General features: G+C 37.8%; 1 pseudogene; it reads right to left on the bottom strand.

Annotated features, from left to right (window-relative positions):
• Positions 1-1,260: 1,260 nt before the first annotated feature.
• LOC115830705 lies at positions 1,261-1,378 on the bottom strand (annotated as a pseudogene).
• Positions 1,379-22,492: the final 21,114 nt, after the last annotated feature.

Genomic DNA, 22,492 nt, shown 5'->3' with positions numbered 1-22,492 from the left:
ACAGTGATATAATTGTTGTCAAACTTCTTTAAAGATTCATATATCATTAGATGAGCAAGGGAACACATGATTTCTATGTTTTTTCCATGTGCCTATTCTATGCAGCAGGTGTAGGCAACCTACAAAATTGTATTAGTGATGGCTGATAATTATTCTGTTAATGAGGCTTATCTTTGTATTCTCTCATATCATATCACTGCCTGCCCTCCCTACAAAACATAGCCTCATCCAAATTCCGTCTGTCATGGACTGATTTGTCTTCTTCACCCTCCAAAACCCATTATTGAAGCCCTAACTCCCAGTGCAATTGTATTTGGAGATAGGACCTTTAAGGAAATGATTAAGGCTAAAGTAGGTCATAAAGATGGCGTCCTTTTCCAATAAGACTGTTGTTCTTATGAGAAAAGGAAGAGACACCATGAGCATGGGTGCATGGAGAAAAGGCCTTGTGAGGACACAGTGAGTAGATGGTCATCCACAATCAGGGAGAGATGTCTCAGGAGAAACTAAACCTGATGACAACTTGATCTTACAGCATTCAGAATTATGAGAAATAAATTTCTGTTGTTTACACCACCCAGTCTGTGGTCTTCTGTTATGGAAACCATAGCAAACTAATGCACCATCCTTCACAAGGTTCCCTAGAACCATCACCTCCTTCATGTGGCCTTACTGCCCTGACTTATCATCATTGATATCTTCCTCTGAATTTCTGCAGTGAATATAATTTGATACCTAGTAAAACTAACATGCTTCAACTTTTATATTCAATAATCTTATCTCACCATCCTGAGCTGTAAACCCCTTAAAGTGAGAGCTGTATGCTTTGTGTTCCATCTTTTTGTTCTTCAAAATCGCAAATATTGTAGCAATTAAGTAAAGGTTTTGTTATTGGCTGATTGAAAGGATACTAATGGTTCAATATTTTCTTCTGGATTTTTAAAAAATTAATTTATTTTTTGGAGACCGAGTTTTGCTCTTTTCGCCCAGGCTAGAGTGTAGTGGCATGGTCTCAGCTCACTGCAACCTCTGCCTTCCGGGTTCAAGTGATTCTCCTGCCTCAGCTTCCCGAATAGCTGGGATTACAGGTGTGCTCCACGGTGCTCAGCTAATTTTTGTATTATTAGTAGAGATGGGGTTTCACCACGTTGGCCAGGCTGTTCTAGAACTCCTGACCTCAGGTAATCCAGCTGCCTTGGCCTCCCAAAGTGCTGGAATTACAGGCATGAGCTACTGTGCCTGGCCTGATTTCTTTTCTTAAACCTATAGCACCTACTATTTCCAGGCAGTCAACCACGCAAGTACTAATAGGCCTAACCCTGCTTAGCTTCTGAGAGCAGGTGAGATCAGGCATATTCAGGGTGGTATGGCTGTAGACCTTTCTTATTTTTGTTATTTCTAAAATCTGAATCAGCCCAGAATCCCAAGAAGAAAGCTTTGAGAGTCAGCAGAGACAATTTTTTATTTTTTATACTATTTTTCAGTTATAATATTAAATTTTTCTAAAAGATGTGACTACTACACAATACATTGCTTCTTATTATTTTTATAACCTAAATGTACTCATCTGATTTTGCTCAATGTTTAAAAGGGATAGTAAAGAGGAACCAGGGCAATTTATCTGTTTAAATTTACTTCATATTTATCAGATGAGTTCTCAATCCAGTGTAGTTTGCAAGGTGACACATGGTCAGTTAACGTTTTAATTAGGGAAGTAAAGCTTCTGTTTTAATTTTAAAAACACTTCAATTTTGTGATGAACTAAGTGACTTGGGATGAATCAATATAGGTTTCCTTCACAAGAAGGAAAAAAAGTGGGCTCACCCACATTTAATAATGAGCTATACTCAGAATGATACTGAGCCACTCTGAGCTTTTTCATGCATGCATTCATTAAAATAAGTAAATGATCCTATGTGTATTCCTTTAACTCTGTGTTCATGTCTTCATATATCTCCTTCTGCCTTTCTCTTCTCTCTTCTCTGATTCTATCCTTGCCCCTTTGGTCCTGCCATCCTGTGTCTGTTCCTGAAGACAGAAGCTGTTTTCGCCTGGATTTCTAGGCAAAATACTCCTGAAAGTTCTTAGTGTCCTCCAGTTTGTTCTGAAATTATATTATTAAGAGCTTACTGAACAAATCTCAACATTGATCAAATGGAAAAAGGAAGCACCACCGAGTTACAGCTCCAAGCAAAACCACTTTATGAGTGTGGCTGCGGTGCACGTTAATGACACCAGTGCCCAGGTGGCCAAATTTATGTCCACCCTCTTGATCTGATAATACAGAGCAGGAGGATGAATTGGTAATGAACCAGGCTGAAAACAGATGGTGACTCCATGTGTGTATGCTGCTGAAAACCTACAAAGGGAAAACATTAAATATGTGTCTTTAAATTTAAATTAGTGCATTTCAAAAACAGACAGTTGAGCTTTTGAAAATAGGCTGGCTGAGTGTGTTTCATCTTATAGTTTTGAACTCTGATGTGTTTTGTGGGATAACAACAGACAAAATGGATGGTATGTTAGTTACCCTTTCTTTACCTCCTCAATATCGGTGGTGTTCCACTGTAATTAGGTGCTTGTGTGTAGTTCTTTGTCATTAAATTTCCTACACCCTAATTAGGAAATTTAGAAAATTCAAAAGACTACCATCTAAAAATTGGCACCAATTATTAAATATATTTTCTCTGATTATATGATTTTTTTTGCTCCACAATACTGATTGAGTTTAGTGCTGAAATTGTTTGTTTTAAAACATGTTCTTGATGTTAGAACAAACAATATTTTATCAAAGTGAACTAAAATATATAACATTCTACTGGCTATATATATATACTTGTGCTGTATTGGAGATATTTGGGTCTGAATCTATCCAGAAATTATTTCTTTGATTTATACTCAGTAACAAATAAAACTGGTACTCAAATGCCAATTTAAACACATCCCAGAATAATTTGGGGGAAAATCTACCACAAACTCACTCTACGATTCTCTGAGGGCCTTAGATGATTTAATATGAAACTACATAAAAATGAGTATAGCTGAACATTGGGTAAAGTTTATAGCAAGTCCACAATTTGGTCTGGACTTCCCAGACAATGGAGCTACAGGGAACTGGGGCCCAGATAAAAGAAGGGCAGGAGTGATTCACTCTCTACCTCGCATCCCACATCTACCCTGCATAAATCCCCAGGCTGTTATTACCTGAGCAATTTATTCTGTGTTCTTCCAGGCAAAACTCAAATTGTCCAAGCTCAAGGCAGATTTAATTTACATCTTGGGCATGTTTGAGTTTACCCAGAGTGGCAGGATTTCTTAGCTGTGTCCATTCTATACTACTGTGTGGACCTTTTAAATATAATCTCACCATTTCTTTTTGGTTGGTATTGATGCTGCTGCTGCTGCTGATGATGATGATTTGGGGAGAGATTATTATTATAACTTTTATTCCCCTTTTATTCCCCTAAAGATACTGAAATCTTTAACAAATGTCCTCATCCAGGAAATAAACTGAGTGGTGAATATTGTTGCGGCCTAGGAAAAAAAGGGGAAAGTGAGTTGCTAAAGGGGCCTTTCCAAAGGGTCTTGGCTCTATTCTCTTTCCCTCCAAATGCTCTACTCCCTGCTTCTCTCCTTTTCTTTCTCTTTTTGCTTGCTCATTGGCTGTTTCAACTTGAGAAATACAATTTAGGGGAAGTAAGACTCCATGATTTTCATTGGAAATGATGTTATTCACAGCAGAACAAACTAAAAAGAACAATAAAAATCCTTGCCCCTTGTCACTGTGGTAAATGTGCGAAATAACCAAAATTAAATTTCTAAAGTGTCTGAAAGTCCCAGCAGCTAAAGGTGCAGGTGCATAAAGTCTACAATAGGATGGGAGCATTGGTAAATTCATTATGGTGATAATTCTGCTCTGTGATTCAAAAAACCATTGGTTGCTCCTTTTACTAGACTGAAGAATTCATACATAGATTATATGATAAATTCTCTGAAGACAGGGCTCTTTGGTTTAAATCACTGTTTTCCGAGATCACTTAATATAGTATTTTGCATATAATAAGTAATATTTCCATAGTGATGTACAGTGTTTAATATATATTTTTTGGTAAATTGGCCTCTATACAAATTGTGAGGTATAACAAGCAGGCAGCGCTATTACATTTTACACAACAGGCAATTGAGGTTGAGTGAGTGAATTTATCCTAGTTCTACAGTTTTCTTTATACAAGACTATATATCAATTAGTGTTTGCTCAACAATAACTGAACCTGAAATGGGTGGCCAAATGGTCTGTGAAAAGGTCTCACAATGTGTTTCCTCCAGGACTAAATTACTATCATAACTAAATGGAAGGCATGTTTCTATCAACTCATTCAACGTTTTGACATCAAAATGTGGTTCTGCTTAATTTAAATAATTTCATCAAAAACATTTATAAAACATATTCTATATTGAACGTCAAGCAATATGACCCTGATTAAGATAAATAAAACTTGACTTTGTACATTCCTTATTCATTTTCAAAACACTTTTGGTGTCTTACTGTATGCCAGGTCTTACCATACATTGGGAGGAAAGACTCCAAAAAAAATACATAGTCCATGCCCTCAAGCAGCATCAAAGTAACTGAAACAGAGCTGCAAAGGCACACTTGGGCACTTGGAATACAAAATGCTAAAATAGGGCTATGAACAAAATATTCTGCCACCATTTCTATTGTGAGATTTTATCAATTCTGTAGTCACAGTCTTATAAATGTACTTCTGCAGGATTTGCCACTCTCATGCCCTCCTTCTAGGGAAGATTTGTTGTTTTACTGCACCCCAAGGTGGTGCAATGTGATTTGCAGAGCTGGATCAATATTGTTTGCTCACAATATGGATTCCCAAGCTATATTTTTTGAAAGACTGCTGTAGTATAGGAAGCACATATCATGTTCAATATCATTGCTTTTGAAGATTCATGTGTCATTACATCTTTTCTTGGAAATTTCAAATACAACTCAAGAGGTTTTAAAGATGAAATGCAATCTTTGATATACATGCATGCAAATTGAGGTTACCTTTAATAAAGGTGAAAGTGTTCTTAAAATTATCAAAAACAAATATTTTGACATTTTATTATTTTAAAATACAGAAATGCTAAAAAATGTATCTATACTCTCTTCTTCCAAAAGGTCATTACTTTTAACATTTTGATGTGTTTATTTTTTAATTCATTTCATGCATTAAAAATAAGATTGAGATCATACTGATTTAGATACGATTTATAACTATTTTAAAAACATATTGTATCGGACATTTACCAATGTTAACATGTAGATATTATTTTAAAATAAATCATTTCTTACATACTTAAACTGATTCCAGTGCTTTTCTGTTAAATGTCCATGTAGCTTAATCACTCCATGCACCAAACTGGACCTGGAATAGAATTCCTTCCCTCAATTAACTCATCTCCAGTAGAGAAGATAAACACGTAAACAGGACCAACTATATAATTTGTGGAGCTCAGTACAAAGTAAAAATGCATAGCGAGCCCCTTCTTGAAAAATTAGGAAATTCAAGACAGCCATAGCCAAGTCAATCCTAAGCCAAAAGAACAAAGCTGGAGGCATCACGCTACCTGACTTCAAACTATACTACAAGGCTACAGTAACCAAAACAGCATGGTATTGGTACTAAAACAGAGATATAGATCAATGGAACAGAACAGAGCCCTCAGAAATAATGCCGCATATCTACAACCATCTGATCTTTGACAAACCTGACAAAAACAAGCAATGGGGAAAGGATTCCCTATTTAATGAATAGTGCTGGGAAAACCAGCTAGCCATATGCAGAGAGCTGAAACTGGATCCCTTCCTTATACCTTATACAAAAATCAATTCAAGATGGATTAAAGACTTACCTGTTAGACCTAAAACCATAAAAACCCTAGAAGAAAACCTAGGCATTACCATTCAGGACATAGGCATGCGCAAGGACTTCATGTCTAAAACACCAAAAGCAATGGCAACAAAAGCCAAAATTGACAAATGGGATCTAGTTAAACTAAAGAGCTTCTGCATAGCAAAAGAAACTACCATCAGAGTGAACAGGCAACCTACAAAATGGGAGAAAATTTTCGCAACCTACTCATCTGACAAAGGGCTAATATCCAGAATCTACAATGAACTCAAACAAATTTACAAGAAAAAAACAACCCCATCAAAAAGTGGGCGAAGGACATGAACAGACACTTTTCAAAAGAAGACATTTATGCGGCCAAAAAACACATGAAAAAATGCTCATCATCACTGGCCATCAGAGAAATGCAAATCAAAACCACAATGAGATATCAATTCACACCAGTTAGAATGGTGATCATTAAAAAGTCAGGAGACAACAGGTGCTGGAGAGGATGTGGAGAAATAGGAACACTTTTACACTGTTGGTGGGACTGTAAACTAGTTCAACCATTGTGAAAGTCAGTGTGGCGATTCCTCAGGGATATAGAACTAGAAATACCATTTGACCCAGCCATCCCATTACTGGGTATATACCCAAAGGACTATAAATCATGCTGCTATAAAGACACATGCACACGTATGTTTATTGCGGCACTATTCACAATAGCAAAGACTTGGAACTAACCCAAACGTCCAACAACAATACACTGGATTAAGAAAATGTGGCACACATACACCATGGAATACTATGCAGCCATAAAAAAGGATGAGTTCATGTCCTTTGTAGGGACATGGATGAAACTGGAAAACATCATTCTCAGTAAACTATCACAAGGACAAAAAACCAAACACCACATGTTCTCACTCATAGGTGGGAACTGAACAACGAGAACACATGGACACAGGAAGGGGAACATCACACTCCAGAGACTGTTGTGGGGTGGGGGGAGGGGGGAGGGATAGCATTAGGAGATATACCTAATGCTGAATGACGAGTTAATCGGTGCAGCACACCAACATGGCACATGTATACATACGTAACAAACCTGCACATTGTGCACGTGTACCCTAAAACTTAAAGGATAAAAAAAAAAAAAAGACAGCCATAGCATGCAATAAAACCAAGGCTGGAGCCCTGTGAAGCATAGGTCCTGTACAAATGCAAAAGTCACCAACCCAGGAAGCGAGTCCTGAACGTAAGCCCAATGTAAGTCAGTACAAGATGGTAAATGCCTTAATGGAAATGTGTATTAAATTATAATAGGAACACAATGGAAGTGGTACTTTCATCTTGACAGTTCTAGCAGCTCTGCCAATTTGCATGATCAACATAAATCTGACTTCTTTTAGCAAAAAAATGCAGACAATGAATTTAAAAAATTAACTTAATTGCAAAAAAATGAAATAGACTTATTTGGGCCTGCTGCACCCCCTAGCCAGGTAATAGGTAGCAAGTATTGTTTCAGAGACTGAATCCAACATTTGGAGGAGAGAAGAGAGTCATTTTCATATATGAAGAATAGTGAGGTGGACATAGGGGATGAACACCAAATGTTTGTAATTTTGTTCCCTGATCTATGGGAGCCAAGGAAACTCACATTGTACTTTTTTTCCCCTAACCCACACAAGACAATATAATTCTAAGAAAGCAAATGAAAAATATTCCAGCACAGGACATCAATCGTTTTTTACAATAAGAGTGAACAGACCAACAGACCTTTTGGCTTTTCTTATTTGGATTAACTTCAATGTCTAAAAGTTGCTAAGTAACACTTTTAATAATAAGACTTTTCAAGGCCAGGAAATTAATGGTCCATGACCCTATTTAAGAGAAATATTAGTGCATCGTAAGGCGAGATGGTTGAATACAGTAATGGGAACTTTGGGTAATACACTTAACCACTTTCATGTGCTACTTTTTCATTGCTGCTCACAGTCAATTTGGCAGACATGATTTTTTTTTATTAGACCATTTACTAAGATCATTTTATCATTATCTCAAGTTAGCTAATAATTACACTGGAAAATAATGATATAGGAGAATAACCATTGTATAGTTGTGACTATTTTGAAACAAAGTTGTTTCTAGATCTGATAAATATAAATGTTTAGAACACACTAAATACAATTTAACTTTTTCAATATGCATCTCATGGGCTCATTTCAGCAAAACCAAACCGAATCAAACACACACACACACACACGCACTCCCGCACGCACACATATACAACCCTCTCACAAACCTTCCCCTGTGCTGGAAGTACTTATCCACTCTTCCTTGGACTTGAGCAACTCAGTCCTCCTCATGAAATTTAAGCCTCAGGCTCAACCACCACACAAACAGGACATAACCTGGTGAGAGAACAATCTCCAAATGTCTCCTGAAGACAAACTTGGCGAAAACTGTGTCAAGTCTGAGCAAAAGGAAACTTCAAAGGAGTAAACAGCTTCTGTGGATTAGTGGCCATAGGAGTTTTAAGGTTGAGTAAAACCCTTGACTGGAATAAAAAAAGTTGGCTTGGACTAATTTTGCTGAAAGCACAAAGTGTTTCAGGGGGAACGTATCACCTTTTAAAACAAACGCTTAATTCCTTTATAAAAGACATTGAGTTTTTCATCCGAGAAACTTCTTCAAGGGGCAGGGGCAATTTACCTTCAAGCACTGGGAGTTAGGCCATTTGAGGTTACATGAGACTACTCATGGCCTCTGAGAGTGGAGACCTTGGAAGAGCTGGGAATATTTTAGGAAGCTCTGGAAGAAAATCCTAGAGACAATTATTTTGGCTAACACATGAAAAGCTAGGATTCCAGACCTAGCTTTTTTTCTTTGTTCCTTTAGGAAATGAAAAGTGTTTGCTCACAATTTACCCAAATCTTGAGCTTACTGTTTCTGTGATAAACACAGAGGGTTGCTATTTAAAAGTGCCTTTTTCTCCCTACCAATATCCAGAGGAGAATGGCTGAGGATGATGGCGTGGGGGACTATGGTTATAAGTAGGTTATTCCCACGATGAACCTCAGGTTTCTCATCCGTGAAATGGGTTTAATAACCTGTTGGGAGTGTTGAGAAATGCAGTGAGTTAAAGTGTAAAGTAATTTCTACATAGCAAACATTTAATAAATATAAAAAAAGGAATAAATACTTTTACAATACAGTATATTGTGTATTGTAATGTCAGAGAACCTTAAAGCAATGTCCAGCATTACGCATGACTGACCAGGCTTCATAAGACATTTTTAGTGGGAAGGTCCTGACTCCCTCATCTCTGTAAAGCTTGTGTTCAGGACCCCATATGATGACAGACAGGTTCACCTCATAAGACCATGGCTCCTGAGACAGCTATATGGAAGAACAGCCCTAGCCTGAGACATTCTATGACTGAAACCATCCATTCTCAATTTTCTCTGCAACCTCCCAGCATCAACTATATTTTTTTCTCTGCTCAAGGGAAACAAAAGCCTCTTGATTGGTTCTGATCTCTCTCTTCAAAAACTTCCACAAGACCCTAAATTTTACTCTTCCTATTATACTCTTCCTCAATGCACAGCCATAATTAAAGAAAAACTACTCTATGAATTGCTCTCAGTTTTCAAATTTGAAGAAAAGTTAATGACAAAGAGGAAAACAAGGTGTTTGGGAACAAGGGCAGTAAGAAAAGTTTTATTTAAGATTTCAAAAAAGCTCGAGTATATCCTATCAAAACTTTAATACATTTTAAATTGGAGAAGATAAAAAAGCGAGTTATTCTGATGTGAAAATGCTTTGAGGAAATGAGCAAAAATTATTCACACAAGAGGAAATCCAAGTGACCACTAAACATGTGAAAAGATGCTAAACTCCACTGGTAATAAGGAAAACATAAATTGAAACCATATTGAAGTACCATCTCACACCCTTTCATTTGAAAGCATTTTTACATATGATTATGCCAGGAATTAGTGGGAATGTGGAAGATAGGAATTTATATGCTGCTGGTGGAAATTTACATTGCTATAAAGTTTTTGGGGAGCTATTTGGTGACACCTATAAAATGGAAGTTTTGCATATTTGATGATGCAATAATTCCATTTCCAAGTATACTCCTGAGAGTCCCTCACACATGTACATGTGGCACTCTGTATAGGAATGTTTACAGTGGTGGTGTTGAAGTGTCATTGTTAAAAGTCTAGCAACCACAGCAGAAATAAGTCATGAAGTGCTCACATGATGGAAGAACATGAACAGAGGAGTGACCAAACTAGCTTTATACGTATCAACAAGGAAGAATCTTATATACTTGTAGGAAAATCTGGTTTCCAGAATACCTAGAGTATGACATCATTTACGTAAAGTTTAAAAACAAAAAGCAACATTGCATACATATGTAGTATGTATTTGTGTGTGTGTGTGTATGTATATATATAAATATATGTATGTATGTATATATATATAAATTAGAAAGAAATGCATGGGATTGATAGAAGCCAAAATCAAGATGGAATTTACTTCTTTGGGAAACCGATATGGCTAGGTGGGAGATGCAAGCATCAGATACACAGCATATGTCAACTGTTGTTGATAATGCTTCATTTCTGAAGCTGGGTTTATTGTTATATTATTTACACTTTTTTGTATCTAAAATATGTCATAATTTTTTCTAAGACTTTGAAGTATAAGGTACAAGAGGGATTTGGCCAATCTAATTGGCTCCAAAGAACTAGACCCAGGATTCCAAAGAGAGGAGAAAAAGCTCCAGCTCCCAGAAAAAATTATTGAGGACACCCCATAATAGAGGTCCTGACAAGATTTCCTTCTTCTGCTTTACATCGTAAGTTACTGCCTTTTGCAATTTCCTTTCTCATTCATTTTCATGGTTGTCTATGACTAGTGGACAATAAGCTATTCAAGTATTCAAAGTCTATGTCTGATTCATTGTCCTAGCCTCATGCTGTGGTCAGTGTTCAGCACATAATGGGTGCTTAATACACGCTGGGTGAGTGAATGAACAGATAATAACATAAATGGGGCAATATGATAATATAGAGATGACCTCATCATTCATTGCTATGACTGTATTGATTTCCACATGTAAAAATCAGCACAGACGAGAAAAGGTATATCAAAAACAGAATACTTGGGCTCAGCTGCAAAATGAAAGGGAGCTACATGTTCTATTACGGGGTTAAGGTAATTCCCTTCAAAGTGGTAATTATGGGAGATGATTCTAATTTGAAACTGGTTTTCTCATGGGTATTTGGCTTTTAGAAATCTCACAGGCCTTTAATTTATATATATTTTGCTTAACTCTTCATAGCTCACCCCAACCACCGATGAACCCCTCAAGTTCTTTCTTAAGATTGAGGAGGTGAGTCACATAAAGTCCAAGAATTACCAGCTACTATTCAGATCATTACTTGTTATCCAAAATCTTAAAAAGATAAAATTATTAACACATATGAAATAAAAGCATTAACATTATAAAAAGGGTTTTCTGCTAAAATATCACCTGCCAGGCCTTCCCTGACCATCCAATCTAAAATAGCAACCCTTCCCCTAATATTCCTGTCTATCTTGTTTTTCTGCTTTACTCTTCCTGACAATCACGTAGAATCAATTTATCTCTGTGGTAAGCCTGTCTCCCCCTTTCTCCATAAAATGTAATCTGTGGACAGTTGTTGACTCCCTCATCTCTATAAAGGATGAGAACTTCACCTGCATTGTTCACAGATATATTCGTAGGACCTGTAATAGTGCCTAGATGATAATAAGTCCCAAATGAATATATGTTAAATAAATGAATGAATAATTAAGTCCATCTTACATTTGTGGCAATAATCCTTAACCAGATTTTTAATTTAAAACATGCAAGACTTCCTCTAAGACTGTATTAATTCACATGATCAGTGTATTCAAATACAGCGAACAGTAGGGTTTTTTTCTCTTCTCGCCTTCCTTTCTCTTGGTTACTTTTTCTACAGCTATATTGAGGTATAGTTGACATACAAAGAACTGCACATATTTAAAATGTATTTTGATAAAGTTTAACATATGTAAACACCCATAAAATCATACTACAGTCAAGATATTGAACATATTCATCACCTCCAAAAATTTCCTTGTAGTCCCTTGTAAACTTTCTTTGTACCCCATCTGTCCTTAGGCAAACACTCATCTGCTTTCTGACACTACAGATTAGTTTCCATTTTCTAGAATTTTATATAAATGGAAAGATATGGTATATACTCTTTATATCTGTCTTCTTTCACTCAGCATAATTAAGACTTATCAATAGACAATAAAATACTAGCAAACAGAATCCAGCAGCAGATCAAAAATCTTATCCACCACGATCAAGTCGGCTTCATCCCTGGGATGTAAGGCTGGTTCAACATAAGTGAATCAATAAACATAATTCATCACATAAACAGAACCAATGACACAAACCACATGATTCATGATTATCTCAATAGATGCAGAAAAGGCCTTTGATAAAATTCAACATCCTTTCATGTTAAAAACTCTCAATAAACCACATATTGATGTAACATGTCTCAAAATAATAAGAATTCTTTATGACAAACCTACAGTCAATATCATATTGAATGGACAAAGCTGGAAGCATTCCCTCTGAAAACCGGTACAAAACAAGGATGCCCTCTTTCACCACTCCTATTCAACACAGTATTGGAAGTTCTGGCTTGGTCAACCAGGCAATAGAAAGAAAAGGTATTCAAATAGGAAGAGAGGAAGTCAACTTGTCTCTGTTTGCAGATGACAAATAGAAAATCGAAATGATTTTATATTAGAAAACCCCATCATCTCAGCTTCAAAACTTTTTGAACTGATCATCAATTTCAGCAAAGTCTCAGGATACAAAATCAATGTGCAAAAATCACAAGCATTCCTTTACACCAACAATAGACAAGTAGAGAGCCAAATCATGAATAAACTCCCATTCATAATCACTACAATGAGAATAAAATACCTAGGAATACAGCTAACAAGGAATGTGAGGAATCTTTTCAAAGAGAGCTACAAACCACTGCTCAGGGAAATAAGAGAGGAAACAAATAAATGGAAAAACATTCCATCCTCACAGATAGGAAGAATTAATATCGTGAAAATGGCCATACTGCCCAAAGTAATTTATAGATTCAATGCTATTCTTATCAAACGACCACTGACATTCTTCACAGAATTAGAAAAATCTATCTTAAATTTCATGTGGAACAAAAGAAGACCTTGTATAGCCAAGACAATCCTAAGTAAAAAGAACAAAGCTGGCGGCATCACGCTACCTGACTTCAAACTATACTATAAGGCTACAGTAATCAAAACAGCATGGTACTGGTACTAAGACAGACATGTAGAATAATGGAGCAGAACAGACACCTCAGAAATAGCACCACATATCTACAATCATCTGATCTTTGACAAACCTGACAAAAACAAGCAATGGGGGAAGGATCTCCTATTCAGTAAATGGTCCTGGAAAAACTGGCTAACCACATGCAGAAATTGAAACTGGACCTCTTCCTTGCACCTTATACAAAAATTAACTCAAGATGGATTAAAGATTTTAATGTAAAACCCAAAACCATAAAACCCCTAGAAGAAAACCTAGGCAACATCATTCAGGACACAGGGATGGACAAACACTTCATGACAAAAATGCCAAAAGCAATTGCAACAAAAGCCAAAACTGACAAATGGGATCTAATTAAACTAAAGAGCTTCTGCACAGCAAAAGAAACTATCAGAGTGAACAGGAAACATACAGAATGGGAAACAATTTTTGCAATTTACCCATCTGACAAAGGGCTAATATCCAGAATCTACAAGAAACTTAAACATATTTGCAAGAAACGGTCAACGCCATCAAAAAGTGGGCAAAGAATATGAACAGATATTTTCCAAAAGAAAACATTTACATGGCCAATAAACATGTGAAAAGAAGCTCAACATCACTGATCATCAGAGAAATGCAAATCAAAATCACAATGTGATATTATCTCATGCCAGTCAGAATGGCAATTATAAAAAGTCAGGAAACAATAGATGCTGGTGAGGCTGTGGAGTAATCGGAACACTTTTACACTGTTGATGGGAATGTAAATTAGTTTAACCATTGTGGAAGACAGTATGGCGATTCTTCCAGGATCTAGAACTAAAAGTACCATTTGACCCAGAACCCCTATTACTGGGTATATACCCAAAGTAACAGAAATCATTCTACTATATACATGCACACGTATGTTTATTGCAGCACTGTTTACAATAGCAAAGACATGGAACCAGCCCAAATGCCCATCAATAGTAAACTGGATAAACAAAATGTGGTACATATACACCATGGAATACTATGCAGCCACAAAAAGGAATGAGATCATGTCCTTTGCAGGGACGTGGATGAACCTGGAAGCCATCATCCTCAGCAAACTAACACAGGAACAGAAAAACAAACACCACATGTTCTCACTCCTAAGTGGGAGTTGAACAATGAGAATACATGGACACAGGGAGGGGAACAACATGCACCAGGGCCTATTGGGGGGTGGGGGGTGAGTGGAGGGAACTCAGAGGACAGGTCAATAGGTGTAGCAAACCACCATGGCACATGCATACCTATGTAACAAACCTGCACGTTCTGCATATGTATCCGTTTTTTTTTTAGAATATAAAAAAAACCCACAAAATTTAAAAAAAATACTTACCTATGTTGTCATATGTATAATTAGTTCATTACTTTTTATTGCTGTATAGTATTCCACATTTGAATATACCACAATTTGTTTATCTATTCACCAGTTTAGGGACATTTGTGTCATTTCCAGTATTGGGCTTTTCTAAAAAGCTGCTATGAACATGTGTGTATAAGTCTTTGTGAGGACATGTGCTTTCCTTTCTCTTGGGGAGATTCCTAGGAGTGGAAGGATTAAGTTGCATGGTAGATGTATGTTAAGGGTTTTTAAAAACTGACAAGCTATTTTTCAAAGTGATGGTACCATTTTACATCCACGTCAGAAAGATATGAGTTCCAGTTTATTCACATGCTCACTAACATGTGATACAGTCAGTCCTTTTAATTTTAGACATTCTAATATATATGTAGTGATATATGATCATGTTTTAATTTGTATGCTGTTAGCATATTTTCATCTCTTATTTGCTATTATGTCACCTTTGGTGAAGTGTCTGTTCAAATATTTTGCCTATTTAAAAAACTGGATTGTTTGTTTTCTATTAGTTGTAAGAGTTCTTTATGTAGTCTGGACACAATTGCTTAATAAGATATGTCATTTGCCACTCTTCTCTCCCCATATATGGCTTGTCTTTTCATTCTTTTAGCAATACCTTCACAGAGCAAAAGATTAGTGTTTCTTTATTGAACAAATTTACTAAATGCAACATTCTGTGTCACGGGGGTTTGTTGTACAGATTATTTCATCAACCAGGTACTAACCCTAGTACCCAATAGTTATTTTTCTGATCCTCTACCTCCTCCTATCCTCCACCCTCAAGTAGGCTCCAGGGTTTGTTGTTTACCTGTTTGTATCCATGTGTTCTTATCATTAAGCTCCCACTTATAAGTAAGATCATGCGGTATTTGGTTTTCTGTTCCTGTGTTAGTTGCTAAGGATGATGGCCTCTAGCTCCACCCATGTTCCCACAAGAGAGATTATCTCATTCCTTTTTATGGCTGTATTGTATTCCATGGTATATGTGCCACTTTTTCTTTATTCAGTCTACCACTGATGAACATTTAGGTTGATTCCATGTCTTTGCTATTGTGAATAGCTCTGCAATGAACATACATGTGCATGTGTCTTTATGACAAATGATGTATATGCCTTTGGGTATATATCCACTAATGTGATTGCTGGGCCAAATGGTACTTCTGTTTTCAGTTCTTTGAGAAATTGTCACATTGTTTTTCACAATGGTTGAATTTATTTATCCTCCCACCAACAGTGTATAGGTGTTTCTTTTCCCCTGGAACCTTGCCAGCATCTGTTATTATTTGACTTTTTACTAATAGCCATTCTGACTGGTGTGAGATGTTATCTTATTATGGTTTTGATTTGCATTTCTCTAATGATCAGTGTTATTGAGCTTTTTTTCATTTGCTTGATGGCTGCATTGTATGTCTTTTCTTGAAAAGCATCTGTTCATGTTCTTTGCCCACTTTTTAATGGGGTTGTTATTTTCTTACAAATTTGTTTAAGTTCCTTAAGAGGCTGGATATTTGACCTTTGTCAGGTGGATAGTTTGCAAATACTTTCTGCCATTCTGTAGGTTTTCTGTTAACTGTTGATAGTTTCTTTTGCTGTGCAGAAGCTCTTAAGTTTAATTAGATCCCATTTGTCAATTTTTGCTTTTGTTTCAATTGCTTTTGGAATCTTTGTATGAAATCCTTGACAGTTCCTATGTCCAGAATGATATTGCCTATATTGTTTTCCAGGGTTTTTATAGTTTGGGGTTTTACGTTTTAAGTCTTTTATCCATCTTGAGTTGATTTTTGTATATGGCATAAGGAAGAGGTCCAGTTTCAATCTTCTGCATATGGTTAGCCAGTTATCCCATTTTTTGAATAGGGACTCCTTTCCCCACTGCTTATTTTTGACATATTTGTCAAAGGTCAGATGGTTGTAGGAGTGTGGCCTTATCTCTGGGCTCTGTGTAAGAGAGCATTAGAAATATTGAGGCAACTGATTTGATGATTGACTAATTCGAAATGCTTGAGAGACATTGTGCATCAACGGATGCTACAAGATTTTGTGCCAGAATTACTGAGAATAAAATAGTACTACTGATAGAACTGCAGGTTTCAGGAATAATACTTAGTTTTAAGTTAAAGACAAGTTTGAGTAAATAATTTTGGGCAGGCGGCAGGATGTCCAAATGGAAATGACCAGTAGGTATGCTAAGTATGACTGGCTTGGAGTCATACTTGGGAGTCATTTGCTTATGAGTCATCATAATCAAAAAGGTAAATCTGTGAGTAGATACATTTTTTAAAATATGTGGAAGAAATGCTGAGTAGAAAATAAATACTGGGAAAAGGACATAGGATTGTCATTCCATGGAAGCACTGAGTTTAAGGTAACTAAATTATTTTAATCTTTTCTGCAGTTGGAAAAAAGTAAAACTTTATATCTGCTGTGGTCATTAAGTATTTGGTTAACAAATGAAGTATTTGTATGTTTTCAAGATAGCCTATTTCACTGTCTGAGAATTCAAACAATTGGGAAAAGCCTTTCTTGTACTGAGCCTGATGTGAACAAACTATTATCTTTGACCTTGATTTCAGCTGCTAGCACAGAGTAGGCACTCAGGCAATGTTAGCTGGATGACCAGATTGTTCTTCCTGTGTTCTCAGCCAATTCAGTTAGTCTACTCTCTTCCATGTGTGAGCCAGATGGCTGAACTGTTACATAAATTTTTAGCTGTATAAACCAAAGTAACTTAAATCATTGTAATTATCTATTGTGTACCCCCCTTGTCTTTCTATTTTACAAGGTAAATATTCTAGATTTACAAAGCAAATTCTCTAATGATATGATATTCAGACAGAGATATTTTGAAGAGGATAAATAAAGAAATATATCACATGGCTCAGTTCTCAGTAAGAGTAGGTGAAGTTATTTGTTCGGTGTGAAATTATTGAGGAGAGTGAAGGTTTGGTATAGTGTCTATGGAGGAGGAGGGTACTTAAGCCAGCAAAAGATGTATAAAAAGATTGTGGAATATCAGCTAAACTGTACATATCATGGATTTTCAGGGGGCCCGTTAAGCAGACATTGTAGAGAGTATGTAAGATGTGAAACTGAACTGTTGAACCATGAAAGCTATCCCTCCTCAGGTTTCTTCATACCAAAATCCCATTTCTTGTTCTTTTATCCTGTCAGTTCATTAATAAGTTATGCTAGCCATGAATGGATCACTGTACTGTGTAAAGCCAGGAACTGCATCCCTGGTAAGGAATGATTTAAATATTTCTGGGTTTACGTTTCTATAAAGCAGAAGATGTTTGATCACCAGAATCTTCCATCCTCATTTAGGAATGGCCACAAACAAACTATCTTCTTGGATAGTTTCTGCTACTTTGAAGTATTTCCTGTCTTGGGAAAGGAGATAGACAAAAAACATCATGGCTTACATTTACAGTTTCCCTTCTGGCTATTTACTAATATGGCACAGTGATTAAGAGAATGGGCTTGGGAGTCAAAGACATCCCGTTTTAAATTCTGGTTTTGCTGCTTACTAGTTTCTGTGAACAATACTAAATTACTTAACATCTCTGGTTACTCAATTTTCATCTAAAGTGAGAATGTAATATTTAATTTGTAAGGTTGTTATAAGAATTAAATGAAATAATACATCTAAAGTGCTCAGGCTCATTGGCTAGAACAATGAATAAAAACCAAAACAATTGTTATTCGGTTTCTGGCCTGCCAGAATTCCTGACCTTCTTATTACATGGGAAATTTATTTTCTCTCATTCTTGCTCTAAAGGATGTTCCTGATCTTGAGATTTAGAAATCATATAAACAACTATTATTTAGAATAGCAAGACACTTTAGGTATTATAGATAACTATCATTTGAGGAGTCTTAAGTTTGTTCTTGGCTAGCCTGGAATGTGGCAGAGGTTTAAGAGAGAGAAATCAGGGAATAAAACAGAAATGGGTACATGCAAACTAGTGATATTAAAGTAGAAGCTGAGTTTACCCAAAGTTGCAGACAAAAGCAGCTGCAAATTTGCAGACTTCCTCACCTTCACAACTACCTGCCCTTGCAAGCTCTGAGACTCTCTCTAAATTTCTACAGACAAGAGACCAGAGCAGAAAAGCATGTGTTTGGAGGAATGTACAGGTATGAAACTCCCTGAATGACAGAAAGAGGACAGATGGAGCTGACATTCACATGCACAGTGCTCAGACATTCCTCAAGCTTTGGGGAGAAGTATGAATGAAGAATGGGTAAATAAATGGTAGAACATTTCTTCCCAATTCAACTGAGGGGATAGGAATTCTTGTTTTATTGGCCATGCAGAAATGCAGATAATTTGAAGGGATGTCTACTCCTACACTCATATGATCAAATGAGGCTGACTCAGAAGGAGGAAGAGACCCTTTCATTTTCTGATTCTGTTCCTTGATCCTATCTGGAAAAGACATGGCCAAGCCTGTTCATTTAAGTATTAATTGTGGTTGCTTTCAGATCACAACAGCAGCCATTGTGACAGAGAACATATGACCTACAGAGCCACAAAACATTCCACTATCTGTCCTTTCATAAAAAAAATTGTAGATCCTTGATCTGGATCAATCACCCAGGCAGCAGTGGGATATCCTTCTCTTTCTATTTGTCAAGTAGCATAAGAAGCCCCAAATGGCAAGGGATCGGTCTCAGCTCCCAATTCAATGCAATGGTTGCTATGTCCCATTGTGAAAGCAATTCTTTGGGTGCTAAATTCTCCAACCAGCGAAACACAGAATTTTGGAAACAGGAATGAATTTTTGCAAGTGGTTAATAAGATATAATAATGGAAGATGTCACATCTATATCAACCCCTTGATTTCCAGACCCATGTGTTATAACTGTGGGAGAAGTAGCATCTCATATCAGTCCCTCGTCAGAGTTTATGCTGCATCCCAACCTTGTAAGGTCTTAACCACTAGCTGGCACCATAATTATTTCTTTGATAAACCTTGTTTTATGTGGGTAATGAGCTACATGGTTAGAATAGTGAGCTCCACGGGGATCAGCCCACTGGCCCACTTTTGCTTGAGCAAGATGGGTGTCTTGCTCAAGGTATGTCATGCAGAAAACTCTAACAGGAGAAGTTATGCATGTTATTTTCATCAGAAGTCTTGGGTGGTGATGTGAGGCAAATCCAAATGCCTAAGTATCTATTTCATAAAGACAAATCATGTTTCTTTCATGAAGGTACGGCTGCAATATAATCAGCATTCTACCAGATAGCTAGCTGGCACTCCAGGGATTTGATACTGGTTTCTACAGAATATTGACTACCCAGAAGAAGGAACAATCTGACCAGCCTTGATGAGAGCAACTTATGTTGCATAAAATACATTTCTGCTTTTGTGACCACATTGTTCATGAATCTACTGATCAATCATTAGGGAGACTGGGAATAAGAATAACTTAATATACATGGGATGAATCATCCTGTTCCTGTTACTGAGAGACTGTTCTACAGAGGGGAGCTTCAGTGAACATTCACACATATTATTGTTTCACCCTGGGCCTATTTTGAAAGGGCTATCCACATAAACTTTCCCCAAATCTCTAATATGCAAAAATCCTTCCTTCTGAGTCTCTGTATGTCCAAATTGTGCCTAAGGATCACTACCAATCTATACCTTAGGTCATCTGTCCTCCAAGGCAAACTGGACAACCAATGTACCCACAGTCCTCATTTTTCATAGTGCTGAGATACATGGATTTCAATGATCATGTTTAATTAAATAATACCGGTATCTTAACAACACAGTTCAAATTTTAATAACCATAGTATGTTAGCTGTGAAAGATTAAATGAAACACAAACTTCACTGCAATCTTTTTAGTCCACAAATCACTTTGTAAACAAGTAAATGTAAACTTTAGTCCACAAATCACTTTGTAAACAACGAATGCAGATCCTGGGAACAGACGGTTGATAGGAGACAGCTAATGTGCAGCTAGCTCCCACTTGGATGGACAGACCAGTATGTGGAGAGTCACACTGCAAACCTTTGCTCCAAGAACCAGCACAGGAACATACTGGGAAAACCAGAAGAATTCACAGATCCTTTGAAAGAAGCTGCATGCCACTGCAAATTTCATGAGACAAGTGAAAAACTGAGAGCTCCCAAAATGTGAGCGGGGGGAGAAGCTGCCTCTGAATACACATTCCCACTGGGAAATCTGAAAATCCAGATCACAGCAGAATGTTTTAACCTTACCTGGAGCTGAAATGGATGAAATATAAAAGTAAGCAGCAGTGCTTATAGGCACTCCCATTCTCCAGCTGGAGCCCAGGGAAGCCATCCTGACTGTATCTCACAGGGACCCTTGGGGAAGGAAGGCAGTGGAATTAGGGAGGGTCAGAGGGTATAAGAAACTACAAACTAAATTTTAGAATAATTTTGACTGGGTACTATTGGTTGTGGGGAGCGGGGGAGGAAACAAGAACTGCTTCAGGTAGGGACAGGAGCCACAGCCAACACTGTGGGCAGATGGGGGAGAGGTGAGGCCTGAAAGCTGAGCTTGCTTGCTCAGCAGGGAAGCCCAAAACCTGGGACAAGGCCTGGGACAAGATGTGCAGGCTACCTGGATCTCAACTCAGTGCTGTGAGTGGGGCACTGTGGGAGTGAGACCGGCCTTACCAACTGAGTGGGAGCTGGGTGAGATATCTTGCTACCAGCTATCCCTCACTTCTCTGGTGAAATATATGGCACGGCAGAGGCAGACATAATCCTCTCTGGAACATAACCCAATTGGCTTGAGAACTATCCCCCCATCCTCCACAGTGGCCATGGCAAGCCCGGCCCAAGGGGAGTCTGAGCGTAGACCTGTCTAACCCTGCCCCAACATGACGATATTTCTCTACCTGCCCTGGTAGCTGACACAAGAGTCATACACTCTTGGGAGCTTTATGGCTCTGCCCATCACCTGAGAAACCAGAATACCTTTCTTGGCCAACTTAGGGCAAGCTTATATCCCACTGCTAATACCACAGCTGGTGCTCTCTTGCAAGTGCCACCTTCTGGCTATAGGCCAACCAACCCAGGCCATTACAGCAACTCATGACAGAATAGCCATGCCCCCAGGAAGGAGAAAACAGCAGCTAATACCACTGCCTGCAACATCCTTGCTAACCAGAGGTCCTGAGTCTGTCCATGTGATAACTTCACTGCTAGCATAAACAGCAGTTAAGAAAGCCAGCACCATAAACATATCTACAATCAAGGATTCTCACAGAATCTACTTCACTCCCCTCCCACCACCACCAGAGCAGGTGCTGGTATTTATGGTTGAAAGACCTGAAGATGGATCAGATCACATCACAGGACTCTTTGCAGACAATCCCCAACACCAGCCTGGAGCCTGGTAGCCCTGCTAGATGGCTATACCCTCAGAAGAGCAATAACAATCACTGCAGTCTGGCTCTCAGGAAGCCCCATCCATAGGGGAAGGGTGAGAGCACCACCTCAAGGGATCACCCTGTGAGACAAGAGAATCTGAACAGCAGGCCCTGAGTTCCAGATCTTTCCACCGGTGGGTAGTTTCTCACAGCAGAGACACAACTGTAATGCCGGAAGCAGTAGGGAAAGGCTGCACCTATACTCCAACAGGCAGGCAGCCTCTGTGATTGTGAAGGGCCTTGGAGAAGGGGTCCTTATTCTCCTCTGGCACTCCACGGCAGACACAGCTGGGGCCTCCCCCACAGGAATCCAGTGTGAAGGCACCTATAAACAAATATCCCCTCAGACCATAGTGGAATGAAACTGGAAATTAACTCCAAAAGGAACACTCAAAACTATACAAA

The sequence above is a fragment of the Nomascus leucogenys genome, chromosome 16, assembly GCF_006542625.1.
Source record: "Nomascus leucogenys isolate Asia chromosome 16, Asia_NLE_v1, whole genome shotgun sequence".
Taxonomy (NCBI): domain Eukaryota; kingdom Metazoa; phylum Chordata; class Mammalia; order Primates; family Hylobatidae; genus Nomascus; species Nomascus leucogenys.
The sequence above is the reverse complement of the archived record's forward strand: the minus strand, read 5'-3'. Positions and strand labels throughout refer to the sequence as shown.